Source organism: Gobio gobio, assembly GCF_949357685.1.
Source record: "Gobio gobio genome assembly, chromosome: 18".
NCBI lineage: Eukaryota > Metazoa > Chordata > Actinopteri > Cypriniformes > Gobionidae > Gobio > Gobio gobio.
This window is the reverse complement of record NC_137111.1, coordinates 26,076,479-26,087,412: the sequence shown is the minus strand read 5'-3', so window position 1 is coordinate 26,087,412 and position 10,934 is coordinate 26,076,479. Positions and strand designations below refer to the sequence as shown.

Sequence of the window (10,934 nt, the reverse complement as noted above, 5' to 3'; positions counted from 1 at the left end):
TTATCTAAAAAAAAAAAAAAAACGAAAGCTGCATCTGAATTAGCCTACTTATTGAAGTATAGTAGTACTGTGAGTTTCATAGTATTCATAAAACAGGTGAAAAGTACCTGGATGACCTACTTCTGGAGATATTCAGAAGTGTGCATTCAATGGACTCTTTACTATCCCGTGAGGCCACATGCAATGAAAATATGTTTCAAACCAAATGTAGATCTTACTATCCCGGGGTGTGTCCAATCCTGCTCCTGGAGGGCATTCACTATGCCATACATTACTCCACTAATACAGCCCATTTGAAGGAGCGAGTGAATTTGGACACTGAGTGTGCCGGAAGGACTGTCGTGTCTGCGTAATTTGTGCTTGCTGTTTAATAATCTTTTGAAACTTAGCAGCTCCAGTAGTAATGAAAAGATAATTTATCTTGAACTCTGTCATGGAAACTAGCATGTATGAACCATAATTAAACAAATTAGCCTAATAATCAATTGAAAATTAATTTATACCTGTAAGATATTACGCTGTAGTCGATTTGGAAAATGGATTGATGATTCAGCTGCAGGTAACATCTTCTGATGAGATGTGGGCATTCATTCGGCACGACCCTCGTAGTGCATTATGGGTATACTTTAGCCATTGAGTGTTCATCAGTTGTTGCAGTGCATTATGGGATTGAATGAGTGCACTCAATAATGTCCACTATGGTTTCGGACACCACTACAAATGGCTGTCCCTTCAAAAAGTGCCCCATTTAAGGGTATAGGGGTGATTTCAGACACAGCCAAAGTCTTACTAGGCTACATACTAGAAACTTACAAGCATGTGTGTTGAGGCAAGTTGGAGCTAAACTCTGCTGGACAGTGGCCCTCAAGGAGCAGGTTTGGACACCCCTGACAGTATGCGCTTTCGGACACAGCGGAAGTGTGGAATGTTGGACCCTTCATATGTTCATCTGTTGCAGCTTTAATTGCGTAGTGGAGGGCTATCAGACTGTCAAAATAACCTTATCAGATTCATACACTAGATGGTTGAGTAAATAAATAGTACATAGTATAAGTGTGTAGTGTATAGTGCGTCATTTGGGACACACTTGGGCTAGTTCCGAAATCGCGTACTCTCTTGAGTAAGTACTTATTTTGAATAATTACTTCACGACTACTAAAATAGTATGTTCTATGTGTGTAGTATGAATGCAATCTGGACGTACTACATTCACCATGTTGTCATTCTCATGTGACCTACCCGCGCCAGTTATGTCGCTTCACTGCCATTCATAAATCCACTCCTGTGGCCTCATGGGATAGTAAAGTGCATTCATTGTATGCACACTCCAGAAACTCCCCGGAAGAAGTAGGTCATCTGGGTACTTTTTGCCTACTCTTTTATTAGTACTGTGAATTTGGACATACTTCTTTTGTCACTGTTTTTCGCCTACTATATAGTAGGGAAGTATGTGATTTCGGAAGCAGCCCTATATTGACTGGCATGCCACTAAATCATTCACTCAAACGATTTGTCCCTGATTTATCTAAGAATGAACCACCATTGTTGTGTGTTGCTCGATGCTTCGTTTGAAGTCATTTTCGTTGGTGGAGCAAAAATAGACAAAGTAACTGGCAATTTTGTGTAGGTAATACTCAATATTAAAGCTGCAGTCCGTAACTTTTTTGTGTTCAAAATTAACAAAATGTATTTAATGAGCGAGTACATCATGAATCTATTTTCCAAACCGTGTTTTTGTCCTTTCCTGAATCACTACGGTACAACTAGGCTATAATAAGTGTTTTTATTCAGACTATTTTAGACCAGTCGGGTCGCCACCGCTGCAGAGTAGCCCAGTACCTGCTTGACCTGTCACAAACAGAGAGAAGTAGTTCCGGCTAATGTTCTGCCGCAAGACGCATGCAGTTTTGTTTATTAACTGCTAGAACGCCAATAGTTACGGCCTGCAGCTTTAACTTGTGTTTATTCAATAGTATAAAAGCAGTGTCACATTCGCGATCATGCTTGCCTCGGCGCTCTAGCGGTTAAAAATGAAAACTGTATTAGTCTTGCGACTACTGTTTTTTTGTTGTGCATCGCTCTGCTCCTCTGCGCGGATGAATATCATTAGAGTGGATGGACAAATAAATAAATAACAATTCTTACAACTAGTGATTCCTTGGAGTTTGGCCGTTATGAGTGATCTATGGTCATTTTTTTTTTCTCTCGTTCGGTGTGACAAGAAGTTTTCAGCTTCACCTTATCCACGGCCAGAGCTACTTTTCTGTGTACGGATATGAAATGACACGCAGTCGAATGAGGCATGTGTTCAATTTCCCGTGAAATCCAACCTGACCCCCCCAAAACATAAATCGTTATATGATTTATTAACAAAGTTCGGCAGGAACACGTTCAAATGAGGCTGATTTATGGGCTATTTACCTTGCAGACTCGACAATTTTGACAGTTTCAGCATCCCTCTGCCACCCCGACTCCTCACTCTTGGCTCACAGCCAGGGATACTGGATTAATATTTTGGGTTCGGGGCAAAATACAGAGCTCGGAGCCCTCTCCTTGGACAGCATGCCAAATACGCATTCATAGGCAACTTATTTTACTCTTACCTGATTATTTGTATGTGTGAACTCGTGAGTAAAGGTTTATCAAAGTGTATCTGTATATTTGAAAAAAAACAAATTGAATTAAAAAAAAAACCGTTTTTAACCGACATTTAAGTTACATAGAGTTGTTTTAAATAGCTTGATGGCCCGTGGACAGTTTCAGGGTTTCATTTTGAGTGATTCCCATTATACAGTTTGGTTAAGGGAAGCTGATCCCATCAGTGCTACATCACAATGCTGTGAGGGTGGAAAAAATAAAAGTAAATGCACACAATCTCACAAATGGGTTTCCTGCAGTTGATGACTGCACATGGTATATAGATCAAATGCTAAACAAAAGCATGTGTAATGGACTGAAGATGTCTATCTCTTCCACAGTATTAACTGAGTTCCAGCGGACAGCCAACAGGCCTGTTTTCACTTACATCTGTTAAACACACACACACACACACAGTCCTCAGAGGACTTGTTATAAAATCCTTTTACATGTGAATGTTTTACTGTTTTTTATGGACACACCAGCAGAAAACATCATACAGGCCTATTTGCCCGGGCTCACACAAACAGTGAAGCTATGCTTTGTAATAAATCAGATCTCTCTTTCTCTATAACTAGGCCTACATCATTCATCTCTGAGGAGAACTTTATTGCTCAGAGGTTGCTCTTTCATAGCTCGGGAAACATAATTGAATTCTCTCAAACCTTTAATTTCTCAGTATAAACTTGTTTGACTCAAATGTTTCTCTTAATACCATAGGAGAAATAAAATGTCACAAATGAGACAACTGGTGACATTTCAAAGTGTGTTATATATTGAAATATCTGACCTTTGATTGCATGGTTTAGGACATTGTTGAGATCTGAAATATGAGATTATTGGGGTCCTTTATTTGAGAGAAAATGTTTTATTGCAGTATTCCTCCATGACAGCAGGGGGCGTCATGTTACTATTAGAGCTACTCAAAGAAAAGAAAAAGCATGTTTTTTTTAAATATATTTTAAAAGTGCAAATCACCCTTCAATGCAAGGCCTCGTGTGACTGTACAACCTACTGCTGTAATTATGTGTGAGAGGAAAAAAACTGTATTCACAACCCTTATGAAACAGAATGATGTCATTCCTTCTGGAGCAAGTCTAAGTCTAGCGATTTAGGAGAGGTATTGTGTTTTTACATGCTCCGAAGGGCAATCTTGTGTCAGCAGATGTGGCATTTAAATGTTCTTTTTGTTTTTTCCTGCAGACGTGATTTATCATATTCACGTAATAAGTAACTGAATGTAATGTTTTGAGTCCTATAACTGGATGTTTCAATCTTTTTTTATCAGCAACCGGAAGAGCAGCTGATGGAAGTCAGGCAAATAATAGAAATGTCAACTGGTATTTTTGACTGAGAACTGAGATGTGTTTTAGTGCTGAAAGAGAGGTAACATTTATTCTTCCACACAATTAGTCATTAAAACATACACACATTGTTTTATAATGATTTATTATTATTTAAATTCACTGTAACATTTTATATAACTCCTAAAATGATTAGTCTGTATTTTTTTGTTGTTGGTGTTGTACATTGCTGTAGGCTATACAGTAAAATCTGATGAACTGAACTTTTTCTAATACAATTGAAGGCAAACGACATGCAGGATAAAGAACTACAAAGTACAAAGAATCAAGCTGTTTGTTGTCTATTATCATAATATTAAAAAGTACAGAATAATAGAATACTTTCTACTACAACATTTTTTGTCAGTAAACACAGGTGAAGTTGGAAAACATACAAATGTAAATCTATTAAAATATGCTTGTCACAAATAAAAAAAGTAGCACAAAAACATTATGTGTATAATTATGTATATTTTTTACTTTATGTAGTAAGTATACCAATATCAATGTACTAGTAGTATTGCACAAAAGCAACAAGAACAACTAAAACAAAATAAAAACGATTTACAGACGCAAGCATAGGCAGAGTTTCTGTTTATAACATGTTTTGCTGCGTTGTGCAGTGTAGCCAATCACGGACATATGTGTTTATTTCTAAAACGCAATGGCCAATCAGATGCATTTAAGATAAAATCCACTCTCCGTTCAAAGTGAGTTTTTGTTCAGTGCTAAATTCTGCATGATGGTAAAACCTGAGATTATAATAAAGAAAGTGTGGACATTATGAAAGATTCATTGTGCAATTTTCAACTAACTTACAATTTAGTCATAAAGGTATGTGATTATGTAGATATAATGAATTAATTTAATCAGGTCTGTGATTGTATATGTTCTAGTATTGTGGAGTGCTGAGCTTCTATTCCAATTTAGGAGGAAACATTGAGACCCCCTCATGATCATGTAGCAATACATATTCTCTGAGAGCTAATCCACCTGAAATTATTTCGATAACAATCATTTCTTTGTCCGCATGTATGACAAATCTATAGCGGGACATTGGAACACTGCTTGTGGTAAGGTATTGCTTTATGAGATAGTCTAGACATGCTATCAAACCGTGACACGCGGGCTTCTCTTTCTGCAGCCAGACTTTTTTGCTCAGCAAACCATCAGCAGAGATATGCTCAAGCTTTAACTGACACTTTGTTTCCACATTTGCACATGGAGCAGAAAAATTGGTGGTGTAGGTGACTGAGAACCTGTTGCATGTAATGTGTAGTTGTGCCAGACCTTCTTTAGGAACATATTTTTGAGCCTGTGTAAGGCAGGATTTAAACTCATCTTGGCAAGAGTGGTTGAAAAAGTGGCGGGCATCAATGGAAAACAGTTTTTGGGATGTGTAGATACGCAGATTGACATAGGTTTGGTTGTTTTCTGATGTTATAGTAAAAACCATTGATGGATTCTGACCAATTTGTACACAAGAGTAGTTTCCTTTAACAACCAATTTTGATTCCTGTTGTAGAGGATGGCCTCGAAGGAATCTCTCAGCAAAGTCCAAGTTGGAGAGAAGGGTGTTGTCTGAAAAGTTCTTTTCCTTAAGTTCATGCATCACAGACATTATGTTTTCCATGTCAGGTGTAACACTGGGGTAACATCTTGGAAAAATAAATAAATAAATAATTATAATTTGTTACATTTATATAGCGCTTTTCTAGGCACTCAAAGCGCTTTACATATAGAAGGGGGAATCTCCTCATCCACCACCAATGTGCAGCATCCACCTGGATGATGCGACGGCAGCCATATTGCGCCAGAACGCCCACCACACACCAGCTGATTGGTGGAGAGGAGACAGAGTGATGAAGCCAATCTGTATATGGGGATGATTAGGAGGCCATGATGGAGAGGGGCCAATGGGCAAATTTGGCCAGGATGCCGGGGTTACACCCCTACTCTTTATCGAAGGACATCCTGGGATTTTTAATGACCACAGAGAGTCAGGACCTCGGTTTAACGTCTCATCCGAAGGACGGATGATATACACATGTATGCATTTATGTTTAACTTCCTCTTGCAGATCATCAGATAATTTTCAGAGTGTACTTACAATGAAGTGTCCATTGAGAGGGTGGAGAGATTCTCAAGCAGTCCAAACAATTCACCGGGAGGATCCAGACTCTGTCATCATATACAGCAGTCATTTATGAGGAATACAGTCATTATCCCAGAATAAACAAGGTGATCAGAAGTGGAGGGATCTTTTATAACCCTGAAGTGATACAATTAATCAATCATGTTCATTACATAGAATGTTTTTTTAATTTGTTATTATAATAACTGCGAAAGATAAAGCAGGCTCGGGCTGGCCATCGGGAGCAGCCGGGAAAAGTTTGTTATTACTTTATTTTATTAATATACTGTATACCCTTGGTACTACCACAAGATCCCAGTTAATTAACAAAATGTATGTACATATATATACAACTAAATTAACAATCTCTTAAATATTTCCTAATTTCACTAAACATTTTCATTTAGTTTCGTGCATTCGGTTTCCACTGCTCATACTTCTTTTTTTTTTGTCTTACTGTATCTCATTTCATTTGTCATTTGTCTTTGTTCTTCTTCTCTTCCCCTTTTGTAGTTTTTGTAATTATGTAAGACAGCTGTGTGAACAATTAGGAAATTGGCTTTTTCTGTGTTGAGTGGATTACTAACTAATCAGATAACAATTTGGCGTTAATTGAAGATACAAGGTGTGCAACTGACTATTTTACAATTCACAGAGTTTTGTTTGTTGTGTTTTGAAAATGGTACAAAAATGCTTGTGATCTTTGTGAAGAACAATGAAAAGGTTACAAATGTTTTTCCTGATATATTAAAGATTTGGTTGGCTGTATGAACTGCTGTGATAAAATTTGGGATTTTTGTGCACAGTGTTTTGAGAAAATTATGCTTTTGATTTGTGATTTGTATGAAATGAAGGAGAATTTACTATCTGTTTAGGACAATTACAAAGTGTACTGATCACTGTGTTAACTGTTTTGAGAGCTGTTACCTGAGTTTGGAGAAATGTACCAAATCGATTGAGAAAAACTGTAAAGGGGTTATTTATGCTTTTGTAGGCTCATTTTGTATAAGCAACACATTTTTTTTACGTGCAAACTGGGTGCCGGCGTGATGAGACGTCATGCTAGGCTAGATTCGCCTAGAACTCGTGCATCTTCGGATGCAGAGCCGTGCGAAAAGTTAAAAAAAAGTGCGCTGCACACCGCCACGCAAAATGGGATTTCGCGCACTACCGCCCACTCTGCGATGACGTCATTTTTGTCCCGCACACCCTTGCTCGTGAGGACGCGTCGAGTTTAAACAAGGCCTTTAGGCCTTTCACACAGAATGCGGCAACGGCACCACGGCGCTAAGAAATCCATTCATTTCAATGGCTTTTTTCTGCTGTAAAGTTGGCCATTTTAACATGGGGCTCAATGAGATTCTGCTCCCTTCTGGAGCCAGTCGATGAATTGCAGTTTAAGTCACTTCCGTATTGGCTTCAAGAGAAACTGTGGGAGGTTGCCGCTTGAGGATGAACAGTTTTGAAAACTCGGCCTACTTTGATCTGGGTAGCGAAGCGCAAATCGCTTTTTTAATATGAAGGGCTACGCTGAACCCAGTGGCCAGTGCAGCGCATTCCACATCCTGTGTGAAAGCCCCATTAAGAAGCTCCAAATTGTCGCTGTGTGACACTGTCAGCGTGGATCTTCATTTTCACTTCACGACGATGGCAAGCATGGTACTTGGAAAAACTGTGAAAAAAATTTTTAAACAGGAAATGACGGTATATTTGCATACATATTTCTGTCAGGATCGCTTTCGTCAAAGTGATATGGTGAATAAGCTAAAGTCCCAAAAAGTCGGCATGTTCCTTTAAGAGATTTTTGATGAAATAGACAGCAATTTAATTAACAATTTCAAGGCCCAGAAAGGTAGTAAAAACATAGTTAAACTCGTCAATGTGACTCCAGTGGGTCAACCGTAATTTTATGAAGCGACGAGAATACTTTTTGTGCTCAAAAACAAACAAAAATAACGACTTTATTCAACAATTTAATTATATCCTGTGTTACTCTCTTATGCATTTTACGTTGTAAACAGTGCAGCACTTTCGAGTTCTACGGTAGCCGATGCTGTTCACGACATGCGTGTCATGGCGCGAGAGCTGCAATGTTTTTACAACGTAAACTGCGTAGGAGACAGGCGTTAAATAAATATTTGTGTTTGTTTTTGCACACAAAAAGTGTTCTTTATGGGCTTTGGAAGTGTTCATTAAATTTATGTCTATTAATTTGTAACAACAGTAGTCTGGAACCAGTAGTAAAATAGTAGTTTGGAACAACATGGAACGTTTAATATGGTGTTTGCTGAGTTTGGCACAGATAGTTATTTTGCGCTTGAACGAACAAATGACACAGAATTAAGCGAAAATGCCCATTTTGTTGAGTATTCTCACAAGAGCAGTCTTGAATGAGTTAAATAAAGTCTTAAATGAACTTGAGTTGTGAGAAAATGACGTGTGACAACGGGTCAGATCTTAAAGCCTAAACCAGTTGCTGTGATGTCTTTCATTAATGTTAATCAAACAACAAAGGTAACAGAGAAAATTGTAGCTTTAATAAGGATTAATCTATATTTAATGTATTATTCATGCAGTGCAGACTGTTTGATGTCTTCAATTTCTGTATATTTCTTATGTTAGACAGGAAGGAATTAACACAGGTAAATATAAAACTATTAAAAACTCAAATGTTTTTAATTAAAGAAAAACTGAAACTTTAATTACAGAAAAAAATTGACTTTTTTTAATCGATTGACAGCACTAATCTAATTATATCTTTTTCAGTTCAATCATCCGTTATCAACGTTAAGATCCTTTTATTTTGAATAATCCAATTGTTTTTCTGTGGTAGTTTGATGGAATTTTCATTTTCATTAGTGTTATCTGCTGTATTTTTTTTTACAGTCTATGGCTGTAACCTAACGTTTCTAACATCCAGAAAAAAAATCAACAAGACTCACCGTCCTAGATTTGTCCAGTAGTCAAATGAAAGCTAGCTTCGGGGGGAAAAACGTTATTACGCGTTTTATAATGATTTCAGCAAATGTTGTCCTTAAGAGGTTCGCTGATGTTTTAGCTCTCAGACTCTTGCAGGTACACTGACAATTTCACGGTAAGTTTCAGTTTTACCAAGCCCTTTAAGTTTCGTTTTCCTAGTCGAGCAAGTAGGGCTCGCTGCAGCCTGCGGTGGATGTCCAACCCGGCCCACATCCAAGTGTGACGTCAGAACTCCCTTCCTGCAGCAATGCCGCCCTGCAGCCGATTTTTAAGATTTTATTGGTCATATCAATCACAGTAGAGACTGCCTCTACACCAAACACTGATCCCTAAACCTACCCGTCACTGTAACGAATTAAGTACTGATTGCCTACACCAAACTCTTTTCCCTAAACCTAACCGTCACTGTAACGAATTAAGTACTGATTGCCTACACCAAACTCTTATCCCTTAACCTACCCGTCGTCACTGTAACGAATTAAGTACTGATTGCCTACACCAAACACTGATCTCTAAACCTACCCGTAACTGTAACCAATGAAATTAGCTGCAGGGCGGGAGTTCTGACGTCACACTTGAATGTGGGCGGAGTTGGATATCCACCGCAGGCTGCAGCGAGCGAGGGAGAGGGAACAATAACCCTTCTGTATTTTACTGCAAAGAAGCAAATACACATTCGGGGAAAGTGGGGTGAGTTGTGCCAGTTTTTACTCAAATTGACTTAAGTGAGGCCATGACAGTATCTTCAACTTAAGAATGTATAGGCCCTACATATATTGCAGGATGTGGTGCATCCCTGAGAATAATAACTTTGGATCTGAAATAAGTCGTTTCAGAAATATAGCTTTTGGGAAAAAAGTGGTCTCGTGGCACAACTTGCCCCTGCCTTTCGGGAGAATACATTGGGGTAAATTTTGCCAGTGATTTCTGAAGTAAAACAGAACATTTTAACGTTATGAACTCTAATGCTATATGAAAGCAAGACAAATTCAATACACAATTACTCATTTAAGGTTTATTTAGAAATTGTTGGAATAAGTCATATTTTGTCGTTTCTGGGAAAACACAAATAACGTAAATACACAATATATGATAATTTCAGGCAAAAAGGCTTTGGCAATAAATGCCTGTTGACATACATAGAAGCTGCCTGTCAATTATGTAACATATAGGAATAAAATGAGGCTCATTTCTAAACATCCTATACACAGGTTTCCTGTTTACAAACATTACAGGGTGCGTGCGCATCCTGGAGGCAGAAAGACAGATCGCTCAGCTGGTCCGCTACTGCAACAACCTTAAGTATTGAAGCTTTCCTTATTGTTTGTATATAACTGCTGACTCAATAAAACGTGATTTTAGTTGGATCTGTTTGTCTGTCTTTAATTTTGCAGTGTTGCTGTGATACATGTATGAATGATCATGTTAGGCTAGTAATGTACTAGCCGCATACAGCGCGAATTTGTTTTTATTTACGTTAAGCTTGTTTACGTTACTTTACGACCTGCCACATTTCATGACTGCACATATATACACAAAATACTAAACTGTAAATAAAATATTTGACAATGGATTACGTGGGAAGCCTTAGTACCTCCGACCGTGCCGATTATATAAAAAAAAACTTACTCTCAGCAATGGTGAGATCTTGCCAGTTACGCTATACATGACGATCTGTGGATTGTGGATGACAAAAAATGGCCAGCAATTGAATGGCCTGATATATACAATTATCTAATTCAGACACCAAGTGTGTATACTAGAGAAAGCTAGTGTATACTATGTGCAGCTTGTTAAATACTTTGATGCTGCACCGGATTTTTGCGTGTTTAGGTCAGGTG

The 10,934-nt window shown here is 38.1% G+C and overlaps 1 long non-coding RNA gene across 1 annotated transcript; it reads right to left on the bottom strand.

Annotated features, from left to right (window-relative positions):
- Window positions 1-4,076: 4,076 nt before the first annotated feature.
- Window positions 4,077-9,580, bottom strand: LOC307141856. Its single transcript, XR_013818392.1, has 3 exons — window positions 9,057-9,580; window positions 6,091-6,161; window positions 4,077-5,638 (listed from the first exon to the last, which is right to left on the bottom strand). It is a non-coding gene; the product is annotated as an uncharacterized lncRNA (long non-coding RNA).
- Window positions 9,581-10,934: the final 1,354 nt, after the last annotated feature.